At 37.1% G+C, this 17,066-nt stretch overlaps 1 protein-coding gene across 1 annotated transcript in view; it reads left to right on the top strand.

The window, feature by feature from the left end:
* GDAP1 (ganglioside induced differentiation associated protein 1) overlaps positions 1-17,066 on the top strand; it is a 32,807-nt gene that overhangs the window by 1,943 nt on the left and 13,798 nt on the right. The gene's annotated exons all lie outside the window — the stretch shown is intronic.

Genomic DNA, 17,066 nt, shown 5'->3' with positions numbered 1-17,066 from the left:
GAAAAAAAGACACCATCAAAGACCTGTGCCTTGTCCATGTAAAGATGGGGAAGCTTTCAATGCCCCTTTTTTCCCGGGAAATTTTATTCCATAGTTTTGGAGTGTAGAAAACCATACAGGAATGTTGTTTCTGTAGCACAGGCACGCAGTCTTTAACATATCTTTGGACAAGGCTGTATAGTGTTCTGAAGTTGAGTAGTGAGACCTTCACTGCAATTTGAGAGTTTTGGAAAGCCATTATTGAGAATGGAGGGGAAGTCTGAAAACGTTGCAGTGGGTGGGATTGCTGAATAAGATGTGGTACAGCATCCTCTGAGTATTGCTTGACCTCATCAGATTTTATGCCCTATACGTCTTGCATTTCTTACTCAAGAAAAAGATTGGAAGCAATAGTTGTCATGACACGTACGCTTTGAGGAGTTTACTATTTTCACTCTAATAATCTCTTTTCTGATTTTTTTCTTCTGACACAACATAAAGCCCTGTCACGTTCCAACAGAATTTCGGAAGAGTGAGATATTTTATATGGGTGTGGGTAACTACCCGTTGGAAGTCAGCATGCGTAATAACTGATACTGGTAAACAATTAACTAGTTGTTGAGGTCTCCTGTTTATGACTGCATGTTATTATATGAGAAGTTTTTATGAAGTACATGAGTTGTCGCGCTTGAACTGGAGCTGTTGAGCATTGGGTTTATCTGTTGGGGAGCTACTATTGCTTTACATGGTGTTTCTGGGTGCTGTGAGCACAACAGAGGTGTAAAGCCACTATTGCCTTACATGACACCCTGTGCATAGCAGGGACACAACCAGCACAGAGGGGAGCAGAGGTGGAGAGTGATGACAGGTTAGCAAGTCCAGACAGTGCTTCTGCAACTTGGCAGTGGAAGAGGTAGCCTCTTGAGGGAGTATGAGATTGTCTTAGCCCCTCTGTGGATCTGAGCTGCTTCTTTGAAGAAGCAGCCATGTTCTGCTGCCTAACGGCCTGGACAATAATCACGGTTGTGCAAGTCCTTTACCAACCTGAGTATCAGTGAATTACTGGATTTGCTGTCATTTCCACCTCAGTAGTTGTACTAGTCAATAATTGGATTTGCTGTTGTAATGACCTGGGTAATTGCACTCCTGATGTATATGTGTCACTGTAGTGTTACTTGACGATAAATTGTTTATCCCTAAAGCTATTGATCTAATGTCTATTAAGGTATCCCAAACTTGTAACTAATTGGGGCTGCCTTAAGTCCTTACATCTGTACAGTAGAAGATGTTGTATCGTTGCATAAACGAAATAGGCATCTGCCTATTAGTCCTTTGTTTTACCCCCTTGGTTTAAATTTTACAGGTTTTAATATTAGATTAGATGAATCAACAAGATCAGATAGGCCAGAGATGAAACAATGAAAATTTTAGGAGGGAATCGTATTATTTTTCTTGTGTTATCACATGTGTGTCAGTGGCTCCTTTTTTAGTGATCTGCAAATGATGCTAAAATCAGTGGTAATTTTGCATGTGGTTTATATTTTTAGGTGTATTCATTAAAATGAAGTAATCAATTTAAATGAACTTGACACTTGATGACAAGATGAATTCGTCACTTACAGCCTTTTCTTATTCCCTGCTGAAAATTTAAATTTTGATCCATGTGAGAATAGAAGCGCTTTGCAGAGAACTCTTAGCATCAGTCAGCCAGGTCTTGATGATGTAAGACATCACAGCTGTCTCATTGCTGATAAGGTTGTAGATTTATTATTTGAGGTTTTTTGGTGGTTTTTTTTTTCTGACAGATTTTGCATTGACAAGCCTCAACTTTAGTTCATGCCAATATGTGTTTCCTTCTGGCTGCAGTGTAAGTATTGTTCATATGCAATCTTTAGCATGTATGTGTTAAATACCTTAGATCCACGGATTTTGTTTCCTTTCCTTCTGCCAAGAATTAAGTTAAAAATTATTCTACAACTCCATAGATACAGGAAGTAAGCAGTTATAGGTCTATGAATGAGTTTATCTCTTTTGTCCAAAATAAATAGAATTGCTTCCGCTACTTTTTTAATCTACATTATAAGAGTTCTTTTCTGAAGTCTTTCATACATGTAACACTCAGAAAATATGAGGGCCAGGTGCAGATTATTTATCATTTACAAAGAAGTCATCACAGCACTAGGTCTGATAACACTGTATATATACAAAACACGAGTGCATGGTGACACAGTATGTATGCAAAAACTGTGCTGTGGGGTTTTATGTAAAAAGGTCCTTGGTATAGGGATGGTAGATGCAGCAGGTGAAGACACACTAACTCCAGAGATTTAACATTAACTGGATACAAAACTGCTGAGTTTAAACTATTAGTCTATAGATATCTGATGCATGAATAAAAATTAGGCACATTTATTCTTACCCATAAAAGCCTGATTCAGCAGGGAATTACTTTAAGTACTTCAGTAATCCCATTTACTTCAGTGAGACTACACACGAGCTTTAAATTAAACATCTGCAAGATATCTCTGCTCAAATAAAGCAAGCTCTGAAGAATGTTCTCAAGTACTCTGCAGAATGAGGCAGGATGCTTAACTGATGAGCTCCATGAGCTGCACACATTGTATTGGAGAAGTTCACAAACAGAACTGCTGTGTGGGAGGCAGAAATAGAGAAGTAAAGGTGGTATAGAAGCCACAGTGTAGGAATTTCAAAGGCAAATAGGTCTTTCCTGGCTCCATATGAGCAGCCACAACTTTTATGCCTATTTTTATGTCTGGATTCTAAATTAAAGTTTATAAATATAGTTCTGTATAACTTTAACACAGATAATGTTGTCTGACTTCTAGAACAGGAAGATAACGCTTTTTCCTAATATACTGTAAATCCACAAAAGGTAGTGTAAATATGGAAATAATAATTCTATGGGATTTTTTCTTTTGCAAAAAATTTGCTTAAATATTTGAGAAATGTTGTGCTATGAATCTACTCTCCTAGATGCATCAGTAAGTGTCAGTTCTACCTTACAATTGAAGCTGGGAACTAGCCAGTAAGACAGTATATTTAATTCCAGAGATATTATGCTTACTCAGTGAATACAGTTATTATTTTCTCTGCAAAAGTGCTGATAAAGCTTATAAAAACAAAAATACAGATACTTTTCTAACTTGAAAACAAAATGAGTATGTTCTGTACCCAGACTTCTATTTTCAGCATTGTTCCAAGCAATTGAATTAGATTTTAAATAAAAATGCAGGGTTTTTTTTTAAGGAAATGTAGCATTTATGTTGATCACCTTTGTCTCTGAAGTAATTTTAATAGTGACAATACTCTCCATACAAATACAATACAGTGTATTGGAATGATTATGGTTTTTTTAATGTATAAAGGTATCAGGATATTTTATAATGGTGAAAAAAAAATATTGTTTTTGGATCTTGTCAGCATTTACAGTTGTGTTGTTGGTTGTTTTGGTTTTTTTATATATGTCTACAAAACAAAAACAAGTGCATCACAATACCTTAATCCACTTAAAAAACCTCTTAACTCCAAATGTGTTTGATTTTATAACACTTGATTTGAAGAAAAGTGTCATATCATAATGATTGCCCTAAATTAGCACTCAAATTATACAGGTGGAAAAGATCTACAAAATCAGATTTATTCCCAGCAAGTTTTTCCTAAATGGTGATAGGAATTCTGCAGCTGCTGCAGCTCAAGTCTTGCTTCCTCAGGGAAGATGGGAAAGGTTTATGACTTTCCTTTTTGCAGCAAATTCCGAAGTCTGAAGATGGTTTGTGTTGTCTTGCTTGAGTTTTTTTCTTTAGCCCAAGCAGGTTCTGTCTTTCATTATTTTCTCCTAGACCTCATGATTGTCACAGTTGCTATTGTCTGGACTTTCTCCAGTTATATTATGTAGTTGCTAATTTTTCTGGTTTCGAAAACAAAACACACTATTTGGTTAATATTGTGTCATATTAAAGTAGCATAATTTTGTATGACTCCCAAATGACATTATTCTTTTACACTGGTGCCAGGAATCAGCAGTGTGATGATTCTAATCTCCTCCACACAACAAGATGATGTGTAACAGCTCATCTTCAGTGCATGATTTGCTGTTTTCCTAATCCTTTCCCACAGAATATTGTTTATGTAGTTGCTTCCACCTTTGTATTAGTGAAGTTGAGTTTCACTCAGCAGGTTTTCACTAGCACACTCTTTTTCCCTCCATAAGATTGTTCTCAAGGTAGTTTTAATTTTAATCCCATGTTGCAGGTCCTCCTGCGTTTTTAAGTTTGCACATTTGCATATACAATAACTGAACTCTTCCAAGATCAAAGTTATTAATGAATGCATTGAATATTAAAGGATTTGGTACAGATATAGCATTTCATACATCCTTCAGGTGTGGGACTTAATAATTATTAACATTACTTAGTAACTGTAAACAACATGTAGTCTCTTACAGCTTTGCCTAGATCACCTTTAATGAACATCAGCAGCTTTGCTGAAATCAAAATACATAGTATCTTTTAGTGAAAGCTGATCTCACTGGTGCATCTGAAAGCTTTCCCTCCCCGCTGAGCCGGGGGACAGCCCTTCCCTTTGCCCTCCTCGTCCTCCTCCTTTAGGGCTGTCTCAGTTCCCTTTTCTGGTCCTAACCAAGATTCATTTTGTGATTTGGCCTTTCTGATTTTGCTCCTACATACTTTCACTCTTCCCTAAAATTCATCCTTTAGTAATTTGACCTACTTTTTACTTGCATATACTTCCTTCTAGTGTTTCAGGATCATTGAAGAGGTCTCAATTTAGTCGTTTATCTTGTGATACTCTTTCTCTCTTCTCATCAAGGTAGTCTGTGTTTATGCCCTTCACATTATTTCTTTAAGAAAATGGGTTGCTCTCTTTGGAGTTTTTAATAAATTATAACCTAGTGGAGAGCAAATCTTAAGTTTGTGGTTTTTACAGGGCAGTCTTGGCTGACACTGGCTTGAGATATTCTCATGCCCCCGGCCGTCTGTGCTGCCAGCACAACTGTTTCTTCATTGAGCTGTGATTTGGATCAGGGAACCAATCCAGCTTAAAAATAATCCAGCAAAAAGATTTATTTTTATTTTGCTCTTAAAGCTGAATCCTTTGCTCCGTTTGCAGAGCATCTATACAAACAATTGCCTTAATGCAATTGAAAGCAGACAGAAAAGCTGACAGCTTTACTGGTCACCTTTTTTGTTTTTAATTCTATTCTCTTTTTCTAGGAATTACAAGTAATATTTTCTCATAATCTTTCACCCAAGTTGCCCTTAGTCTTGTGTTTTCAGTCAGTTTACCCCGCATTGATTAAAACTAAAAGATAGTCCAGATTTGACGTAGTCACTTATCTGCTTGGCTACAAAACTTTTCCCTGTACAACGGTCTTCCAGTACCTGAAGGGAACCTACAAGAAACATGGAGAGAGACTATTTAAAAGGGCATGTAGTGACAGGACAATGGAGAATGGTTTCAAAGAAATCTGAAAGAGAGTAGGTTTACACTAGATATTAGGAAAAAATTCTTTACTTTGAGGCACCAGAACAGGTTGCCCAAAGAGTTTGTGGATGCCCAGTCCCTGGAAATGTTCAAGGCCAGGTTGGATTGGGCTATGACCAATCTGGTCTACTGGAAGATGTCCCCCTGCACATGGCAGGGTGCTTGGAATGAGATGATTTTGAGGCCCCTTAATACCCAAACCACTCTATGATTCTATGTTTCTATACTGTAATGACCCTATAGTACCTTCCCAACAGGTGCCTTTGTTGTTGAAGTCCCCCATCTTCACTCTGTTCTGTGCTTTGAAGAACTAACTAGCAGCAGGACCCAAAGCTCTAGAGTCCTGCATTGCCGTGTCCTACAGATTTTCCAGGTGCCTGAGGAGGTCCAAGACCTGATTCTAATTGTTTGGAGGGTTTGTATTAGCTCTCACAACAGGTAAGAATAGGGGTTGTTTAGTATTTGTTAGTGGTGTGCAAAGCATCTCTTTTCTTCCTGGATGTATATTTTGTGGCTTTTCTTTGTTTCAAATTGTAGGAATGTCATATTTTTGAGATCTTAATTCCTCTGGTAATTTTCATGTAAACTAGCTAGTGGGTTAAATAATTTTCATCCATGCTGCTTTAATAGCGTAGGAGAAAGAAGTTCAGCAGCCTTTCTGCTCACTGTGGTGCTATTTTTCTGAATACCTCTATTGAGAGCCATTTATATCTTCCCAGAAATCTAGGCCTTTTGCCATGCTTTAGGCCACCTATTCATTGAAAATCCTCCTTCATTAGTTAGCATTTTCATCACCAGTGATTGCAGACCTTCACAGAGAGAATTCCTTCTCTGGCAGACAGTCCCAGCTCCACTGTTTCCCTCTCCTGACTCCAGTGAAGAAGACCAGGGGTCTGTGGTCACACTGGGATACCTTTGCAATGGTGAGTGCACCTCAAGATCTGTGCTAACTTCTATAGGGATCACACCTCTCCAGCTTCTCCCTGGACCTTGCAGTTCCTTATAATCTGTCTTAATTTCATCTGGCAGATTTTATCAGACACAGGGATGAGGCCATATATCTGTCTGTATCCATACCTAATTTTGTCTTAACATGAGGTCTGTCTTGTGACTTCTTTTTTTTCTTATAAAAATGGAAATGCTTTTATTTTTAATTTAAAGATGATCAATTAATGTTTAAATAGCAAATAGATATAATATTTATAATTTTAAAATACATGTTGCTGGCCATGGCTGTCACACTCCTGTTTTGCCGTGCTGAAGCAGAACAAGCAGCTGTTGCCTTTCACCAACGAATTAGTGTTGGTGCTTCTTATACCTTACAAAATTGGTTAACTGTTCTTCTGAGTGAATCCAGTTGTGAAATTAATTGAAAATCATTATCATTCTAATTATGACAATGTTTTGGGGTTTTCTTTCAGATGATGATGTAGAAAAGGCAAATGCTACCAGAGATGCAAACGCTGAGGGTTTTGCTCTTTGATGATGAATATAATATGGATGCTTTCATGCACAGTGTAGTCACTTCTGAGATAGGTTTCTATTAACAAAGTCTCCAATAGAGGAATTGAGCTTTAGAGGACACTACCATGGGGCTAAGCAGGCGACACTGCAAAGACCATTAATAGAAAGCCACTCCCTCAATCTGCTTAAACTTTGGTGAGGATAATGCGGCTTACTCTAACTGATTTTTGATAAAACAGTAAAAGACAAACAGATGCTTGTTATGCCAGAGTTAATAAGTGCACACTATTGATAAGTTTCTTCTATTGATAAGTTTCTTATGCTTATCCAGGAATATTTGTCCCAGGGAAGAAAATTGTTCTCACCACAGTTAACACACAAGTCAAACACCTGAACGTATTTTAATTTTACATGAAAAAATATAGCAAGGGTTAGTGCATCATAATCAGCCTAACAAATGATTTAAACCTCCCAGCTGGTATGAGATTTCATTTATTCTTGACTTGCTTCTGTTCTGTTGGCTTTTTAAGTGCTCATAACATAATGTCATGATATTTTTATATGATGAAGAAACCCGTTCACCATGTGGATTACAGTATCAGCCCCTTTTGCATCTTGAAAACTGACTTTCTTAGCAAATGCACTTAATGTAATATCATGTTGCTGCAAAATAGTTTTCTATTTCAGCTTAAAGATTAGATTCTGCTCTTTGGAAGGCACAACCACCAGTGCAGAATTTTGGGTGATTCTCTCTGTATTCTGCAGGTGCAGTACAGTTTTTATGCTCTTATTTTGGTGAAGTCATGTGAAATTGTGTTTGCAGCTCTGCATGTGAATAAATTCTGTATATCTCTGCTTCTGGCAAGTACAAGAAAGACATTGGACAAATTAGTATTTGCATTATTTTTTTCTAAAGAGAAACTGTGTGACTGGGAGAGTTTTGAGCCTTAGTTTTGTTTAAAAGTAATCTTGTCTTTTTTTAGTAGAAAACATGTCATTTTAGGTATGGAGTCTAACCCAGGTTTCCTAGTGCACTTTTTCAAAGTATCATCCTTTAGTAACTGTGGTTGTCATAGTAAATAAATTCCCTTTATGTAGAAGCTTATGATCTTGTACAAAAGGTCCTGTATGAAAAAGTATCCATTATTTAAGTTTTTGTAACCCAGCTATACTGTATATTCAGCATGTAACAGTGGCATTTAAGATTCATACCAAATATAAAAATACCTCTTCTATGACAGTGTCTTCTATGACAGTGCTGTAATCACAAAGTGTATGTTAACCCACTACACTTCCTAATAATATGGTGTATTTGGAAAACTATTATATGATGTTCTATTATGTCTGAATGCCTAAAAAATATAATTGACTTACAGAATAATCATTTGTATTTAGTTAGGCATGTATTTATCACTAAATCTTTCACTTGTAGGTATGCCTAAAATCAGCAGTGCTGTGAAGTCTATTGTGGAGATTGCCTTAGTTTGTGTTTTAGGTTATTAATTTTAAAATTTGTCGGTGGCATTAATCTGCATGATATTTGGCTATGTTAGGTACAAAGTTTTTTTCAGCTGATTTGAGAACTAAAATTAATTTTGAAATTCCTTTGTTTCATATGATAACACTGCAAAAATTTTATTAATTCACACACAGTTATGTCTGCTATTTTTGCTTCTATGAGGTTCTGCCATGAAAACAAGAATTTAATAGAGCTGGAGGACTGTGGTTCTGTGATACAACATGCTGAAGTTAGAAGCTGGGGGTTGCAGTTTTGTTTTCATATAGAAAGGGATATGGTTTTGGTTTTGTATGTTTGAGACTGCAGTTTATTTGTCTCATAAAACTTTTAATCAGATTTAATCTTTAACAGCTGGTTGCATATTTGAAAGATTGAGCCAAATGAAATATTTAAAAAATGTTAGCCATTTTTAAAAATTTATTACATCAGGATTTTCCTACTCAAAATTTCAGTATCCAGTTTTAGTGCTGAAGATTTATTTTTATAGGCTTAATAGAAGAAAAAAGTGATCTTTTCTGTGCCATACAGTATCAGTGGCATATACATAGATTTAAAAAAAATATTAATATTGGCAAAATGATAACACTTGAAGTGTGAAAATGTGCATGTGATTTTAATCTGAAACTTTGTTGGGTTTTTCATTTTTTTTATTTTTTTTTTTCCTTTCTCTTACAAAGTCTTGCACAGATCTTGCGCTAGGTTGGGTTTAATCAATCGCTGGAAGTGCCTGGCTCATTCTGCTGGCTACTGAGTGAGTTTCAGTTTGTAAACTACTTGCCTGATTTTGGAAGAGGTGATCCTATGTGCATGATTGCTTCAAGAAGTGCAGTATTTTCCCACCTATTTTCACAGTTTTTGGGAGACACAGATGATGTCCACATTTGGAGGTGTTGTGCAGATCTGTAACTACATCCTTAGAAATCTTAACATCCTTAGTTAAGATTTCATTTATGGGGACAAATAAACTTGTACCCCCATGCTAATTTGAATTATTTTATGAGGTAGTTTTTATTTAGCTTATTTTCTTTTAATGTAACCTAGGAATCTGATCTACCTAGAGTACAAATTGTTTAACGTGGTTATTGAAATAAGACTGTGTGTTTGCGTGATCAGGTTGTTAAAATGGAAGTCTTCAATATGCAAGTAAGCTTGCTACCAGTAAATTTTGTTTTATTTTATCCTGTCATGCTTGGAGTGAGTGTTGAAAGACAAATGGGCAAGTGTTGCTCAGCCAGAGGGGAGAAGCACGTCATACAGCCCCCAGAATAGCATCAGCAGTAAATATGGTCATGCTGTTCTTCCCCGAGATAGACCCAGATCACATTCGTAGCACCCACCAGGTCTGCTGGTTACCAGACGTTCAGAGCCTTTGATGAAACATTTACAAATGCAGCTGCGGTTCGGAGGGATCTTCTGCCGGCAGTGAAGAAGCTGACATCAAGAAAACTAGGGGAAACGGGATCACAAGCCAGGGAGTTCAAACAAAATGCAGTTTAGGGGGAATACAAATTTAATCACAGTATTAAAACACTGCACCAAGATACAAATGTGTTGTAAAGTGAAGTCAGAGAGAGGCTGAGATTTAAAAAGTTTTTTCCAGTTCCAGTTATTTCTCACTTTGTGCAGTATATTGAAATAAAGTAAGATAGTCTTGAAGGTCTGTGGCAGTGGCCTATCTAACATGTAAGAGGGAAAAATTTAATTATTCAAGGCCAAGAAAAAAACCTGCTAATTTCTTCATCTTGAAAAGATAGATTATCCCCTCTGGGCCAAGAGAATGTTCTCACTTCCTTGTCCCTAAGCTCTGTTCATATTAACTTGTATTAATATAGCTTCTAAGCTTTTATAATACTTTTATTTTGCTCTGAGGACTGTAACACACCGATCAAATACTGCTTTTGTGTTCTGACCACTGGACTTGACAGGACACTACAGGAATTAAGCCAAGGCATTGCGTCCTCCTCCACTCCCACTCCAGTTTGCGCGTCTCTGTAAAATTTGAAAAGCTCACTTCAGCTTCTGCAGCTTCTCTCCTCTGGCTTTGCCTCCACACCGGTGCATTAGCCAGGGTGTTAGTGGAAAGGGTTTGTTATTTCAGACACATACCATCGCCTGCTGCCCTCACTTCTCCCTTGCACTTGCACAGGGCATGGAGACAACTTCATACTTTCATTTGTATCAGTTACACACACGGGATTTAAATTCATCCCTTTCTCTGTATAGTGCTTTTTTTTTTTTTCTCAGATAACTCAGTAAATGTCAAATAGCAAGTATTACTGCCTTCAGCTGGCACTAATATACTGCCTCTTTTTCTTTAGAAAATCTCATTGACATTTCTTTAAATGTGAAGAGAGAAGTATGCTTTCAGAGCAGTAGCTCTGGAATTTGTTCTCTATTTGTGAGTGACGTTATGCAGTCGAGAAAAAATCATGCCAGCATGTTTCAGTCAGTGCCAAAAGAACATAGACAGCAATTCGGTGCCCAGATCTATTGCTGCCCAAAACTGTATCTTGTCCTATTTATACTTTCACAAATGAAGGTCTTGCTTACAGGGGGAGTTAGGTGAATGTTGTGTTTGCATGATATTTGATAATGAATTTGCGCAGCTGTTTTACATTCTGCTGTTATTTCAAGCATTGAAAATTTAAGGTTTTAAGTGGCACAGATAGTTTGTGACAATCAAGTCAAAGAATCTCAGTTTCTTAAATTATCATTGCTTGTGTTGGAGTTAACTTCATTTGAAATACCTGGGTGCCACAACATACTTTTTTCTCCAAAACAAGGGAGTTTGACCATTCTTGGTATTCAGGACACCTAAACCATAAATAGTGATTTACTCTTAAACACCTATACCATGGTTGAGAAAGAAGAGTAGAGAATAAAATAGTAATTTAAAGTGGAGTCTCTTTGGGTCAGAACTCAAATTAGGGAGTTATGAATTGTTGTCAACTAACAGTCCAATTCTTTTGCGCTTTTTCATCAACGCATGCCAAGAGGCTGGAAAACTCAAAGAACAATTATCAAACACAATTTTGTTAATTTGAAGAAAAGCAGGAGAAGTTGTTTAAATCTGTCTGAAGACGTAATAAAATAGTATCCTGATGTCTGTCTGGAGAGGATGGAAGTTGTGTAACAGAAACGCTGAGTCTCCCTTTGTGAAGCGTAGAAATGAGAGCTGGTACAGGAAGTCATGCATATGGAGGGCCCTCCACTGGGAAATATGAGGAATGAAAATTCCAGTTGGCTTATAAAGATGTTGTGAGAAGTGGAACTTATTGAAAATTTCTTCAGTTTTTCAAAATTCAGTAAATACAATAAATTGATATATCAAAATGGACCACTATAAATTCCTTTTTGTTTCTGCTGTACTATTCTTTGAAAAGACAATGCAATACTCATGCATAAATTACGTGATTTAGATTGGGGAAAAAGATGTTAGCAAGAGAAAATATTCTACCCACACTTAAGGCCCCCATCCCTTCCTGAGATTATGTGAGCCGGGTTACCAAGACAGTCCCCATGATTTTTCTGGGGTGGTGTGGAGCCTGCAGATAGGCCAGGATAGAACAACCTTCATCCCTGCTGCTGTGCTGGCACAGGGTGCTCTGGGACAGGGGGTGACCTAAGCTTTTAAAAGCACTTTTATTTTTCTGACTATCTCATGAAGTGAGATTTCAGGGAAGCTAATTGAAATATTTTGTCTGTTCATGTTTGGTTATTTAGACCAGCTTGCAGAAAGGTAATGAGCAAATATCAAGAATTAAGGCTGAAGAAATAACAATTTCCTTATTTAAATGAGAACTATATTTCTGTGTTGTCTTAATGATTAATGCTTCCTTAGTGGCAGCTGGTTTTTTTACTTGTCAATGAAAATATTTGGAAGTGCATGATTATGCTTTAAAGTTGGCTGGAACAAGATTAAATGTTTAGTTTAAACTTACTTGCAAATTAACTTAAAATTTTCACAATGTTTTCAAAGATTTTTAGAAATTTTTGAAAATTATTAAACTTTGGGTTTGTTTTAGGGATGGAAAGAATCTGATTTCTATAATTTTTCAGGAAGGATCTTTTAAAATTGTTTTCCAGTCAGAGAAAATACTGCATGACACTTCAGAGGACATTTACAAAATCGTACTTAACCCCTTAAATTTCCTTAAGTCTTTCTGTGTTTGGTTGTCATCCCAGTTACTGGATATTTATATTTTGCAGTGCGATGTAGAATTTGAACCTGCTTAAGAACTGAGAGAGGACCCACTGAAGTCACTACAAATCACCCCTATAACTTTGGTGGACTTTGTTTCAGCATCTGTCTAATCTTTTTTACTAGCTCAAAGTTGTACACTCTGGTTGTGGCCACAGGCAATGGAAGGTACTATTTTTAACATTCATTTTTTGTGTTGTGGTAATATGTGAATTCTAATGGGCAGCCAAAACCCAGTGTGCCAGACAGTCCTGTGCAAACAAAATGTCATCACTGTTAGATTAAAACCAGTATAAAAAAATCAACACCTGGATGCTATGCACAGAGGTACAGAGCACAGGAGAACCTTTTAATAGAATTTTCAGTCATGTGGGTTACTCATCTAAGTTAATGCGTGGGAAGATGAAGCATGTGAAGTGGTGATACAGGTGATGATACAGAATTGTTCCTAAAAGCTCAGCAATGGTCTGAGTTCGTGAGCCAGCATATTACACCTGTGCACAGAGACAGCAGACATGGATAAGTTTATAAAAACATGATTTAGTTCTTTTGAATTAGGCTGATATGTTAGATTTTATAATGAAGATGTTGTTTCTATAAAAGCTTGAGGAGTGATAGATTGGATAAAGCTTTAATGTTAATATATAGATTTTAAGGTTGACAGTTAAGAAATTGCACATTTTTCACCTTATGTAAATACATTAAGTATCTTTCTGTGTTTGATTTAAAAGCCTTATATTTCAGGAAAATTCATTCCAGTCATCAAAACTGTGGAAGTTTATATAGCATTAGAACAATGAATATTTTTGTTATATTGTAATCACTAATAACTATTTTGAAATAGACTTACTATAAAACTTCTAAGAATTTTATATAGAAAAATTAATTATTAAGCAGTGTTTATATATGAAACTCCTGCATGGAACAGGTTGGACTATAGTATTTAGAGAAAACATGAAAGAATTTTGGGATGAAATCCCAGAATAAAACCTAGTATGATACGTTAAGTAACTTCGAAAATGACTAAATAAATTCTGTTATAAGTTGTTGGATGTAAAATGGTAGCTCATTAATTATATTTCTTGAGAATATGCATCAGTTATCTAGAATTGCCATCCCTCCATGGTTTTATACGCAGTTAAATTAGGGCACAGACAGTCTCAGCTGGGACTATCAAGATGTATCTTTGCTCTCACTGCTTCTAAGTAGTTGCATATCTAATTCATCAGTCACATTAAAGACAGTTCTTGTGTCAATATTAAGTCTCAGCTGTGTATCTGAATTCAATGCTAAGTTCTTTTGACTCATGTCATCAACAGTAATGCAGCATCTGCCACTGGAATTTAGTCAATAACTATTGATGACAGAAGGTCCAGAACAGAACCTGTCTTACTTTCCTAACCAGTATTAACTCCTGCATCACTGTCAATTAGGTCAGTTCTGCACTTGGAACTGAACCAATGCATCTGTTAATGATGCATAAACAGAATCGAGTTAATTTTTAGCTATAATGGCTCTGGCTGCATAGAAAAAAGCAAAAAGATTTTTTTTGCCCCTGTAATCTAATCAAACTTGGTTTTCAATATGCACAACGAAATCTGTTTAGAAATAAATAGTAATTTTTTACTTGCATTAATCACTTTAATGACACATCTGGCCTAGATGTTTCTTGTCAATATCATGGAGTGCAAGGTGAAGTAAAGAAGGAAACTGATTACCAGAATACTGATTTCCAGATGTTTGACCCAATTTATGCAACTGTTTATCAAGTTGATTTTTGGACTGTTTAGTTATTAATATTAGCTGTAAATGTTATTTTTTTTCCATGATGTAAAAATTTGTGAATTAAAAAGACACTTGTAGGGGGTTGTGTATATATATATTTTTGTAATCGTGTACAGACCCCAGAGAGGCCATGTAGAGAAATAGGGCAAGAACATCAGTGTGACTGGAAAAATGTTTTATCAGGCAGGGCTAGGGGGCTGCTTGCAGATGCAAGATGCCAGTCAGATTTGCAGCTGTGTGCTGCTTTTGTATTCATGACACATACACATTAAAGGTGCCTTTATGGAGACTTTAATTTCAGTTGTGTAAAGCTTTGTGTAAATGCATGTGGAACAAGGTTGTCCAGGGTGCAGTGAGCTTTTTCATAGGTTGGCCCTTCTGCTTGCTTTTCTTCAGGTATGAGGAGGTAGAAGGGCTTGGGAACAAACATAGGGGGATGGCTGGGTGCTCGTCCTGAACGAAAAGGAATCAGCCCCTTTTCTTCTTCATAATCTCTGGAATGAGAAGGTTCTTTGCATCGTATATTTGGAAAAGGGAGGCCTCATGTGGTCAGGCTTGAGAACAGCTGCCTGCCTGGCTGGGGGGAGCCCGGCGGCAGGCGCTCCCTCCTTCAGCTGAGCTGTTGACAGCAAGCCGGGACTATTAACATGGACATACGGGTGGTATTTATCACTGAATCACAGAATGGCCTGGGTTGGAAGTGACCTTAAAGGTCATCTTGTTCCAGCCCCACTAACGTGAGCAGGGACACCACTACTAGACCAGGTTGCTCAGAGCTCCATCCGGCCTGTCCTTGAACACCTGCAGGGATGGGGCATTCACAGCTTCTCTGGGCAGCCTGTTCCAGTGCCTGACTACCCTCAAAGTAAGGAATTTTTTTGTAATATCTAATCTAAACCTACTCTCAGTTTGAATCCATTCCCCCTTGTCTAGCTCTTGTAAAAAGTCTTACAGGCTATTGTAAAATGTCTTACACGCTCTTGTGAAAAGTCCCTCTCCTTCCTTCTTGTAGGTTCCCTTCAGGTACTGAAGGCTGCAATTAGGTCACCCCTAAGCTTTCTCTTTTCCAGGCTGAACAATCCCAATTCTCTTAGCCTTTCCTCATAGGAAAGGTACTCCATTACCCTTATCGTCTTGGTGGCCCTCTTCAGAACCTGCTCCAATTGGTCAGTGTCCTTTCTGTATTTCATTGCAATACAGATGACTAGATTGCAGGAAGAAGAAACATCTGAATATGATTGCAGCTGCTCTGTTACTGAACAGGTCTGAAGTAGGAAATATTGTTTGCATTGGTCCTTTTTTCTTTATTGTACTATAATATAGATACCTTTCATTGCCTTTCTAGGCAGCTTAACCAGGTAACAAAACATAATTCAGAAGTCTATGTGTGATATTAAATTAATTAGCTGAACAAGAGAACTGGAGTAGTGGTCTATGTGGTGACTGATAAAATGACATTTTGATTTAAAGGCAAAATTAAAGAAAAAATAGCAAAACAGAAACCTGAAAGAGTGTCTAGTGCATATAAATAAATAAATAAATAAATAAATCCCAGTTTCTTGCCTTGAGTTATTGTAAGATCTAGCTGTGAGGAACTGCTGTATAGCAACCTAGGCAGGGACCCATTAGATTATCCATGTGTCAGTGAGTCACAGGTTAAAGCCCTGGTGTATGTGAGCATATTCCAGCACTCTTACCTTAGACATGTATCTTAAAGGGAAGTAAATCCAGCTATAATATATTTATCTCATTCCATTAACTGCATTCTTATTATCCATTCTAAGCACATTCTCCAACTTTCTGAAGAATTCCAATTAAATTAAATGCCCAAAAATGTAGGATTTACCATCAGTAACGCATTGACTGCTGTCAGCTGGTATTTGTGAGAAGCCTCTTGTCATGCCTGACCTTCTGAAGAGATTATTTTGGTTTGTGACTAGCACCGAGAAGTCTCTGGGAAGGCATCGAGCTGCCCTTGGGTCTACTTACATGAACAGTGCAGGGCTGGAAGCTGGCTTTTTGTTTCTTCTCTTTTTTTTTATTTATAAGATTTGTCCATTACCTTGTCTCTTTCAGTGACTTAAATCCTTTCACTTGCTTAACGTTAGTAAAAATTTTCCTTAAACTTAAATGTACTTGTTATTGGGATGTCTCTCTCAGCATACTAGGGTCAGGTCTTCGAGATACTACTGGTGGGGTTCATCGGTTACATAGAAATTGCACGTGGGAGTGAGTTATCAGGCTTGCCTTAAGTAGTTGCCTTTACTGGGGACTGAGCAGTCAGAATGAAGAGAACAATATTCTGGAGTTTGTAATCCCACCGTGCTTTCTAGTTTGCTAAAATCTCCCTGATGAAGCTGATAGCGTCTAATGGATATACTATCAGCAACTGCATCTTCTAAACTATCTCCAGTGTAAGATACAAAGGAAGCATTTTCTGATGATGGAAGCTATTGTTATCAAATGCCTTTCAGAAAGGACCTTCACACAGGGGAAATGAAAAAAGCCTTGCAAAACTGTTCAATTTTATAATTTTGTCTAGAAAAAAATAATAATTAAGAAACCTTCTCTCTTGAGATTAAAAGAACACGTCAG

Source organism: Pseudopipra pipra, chromosome 1 (genome assembly GCF_036250125.1).
Source record: "Pseudopipra pipra isolate bDixPip1 chromosome 1, bDixPip1.hap1, whole genome shotgun sequence".
Taxonomy (NCBI): domain Eukaryota; kingdom Metazoa; phylum Chordata; class Aves; order Passeriformes; family Pipridae; genus Pseudopipra; species Pseudopipra pipra.
The sequence above is the reverse complement of the archived record's forward strand: the minus strand, read 5'-3'. Positions and strand labels throughout refer to the sequence as shown.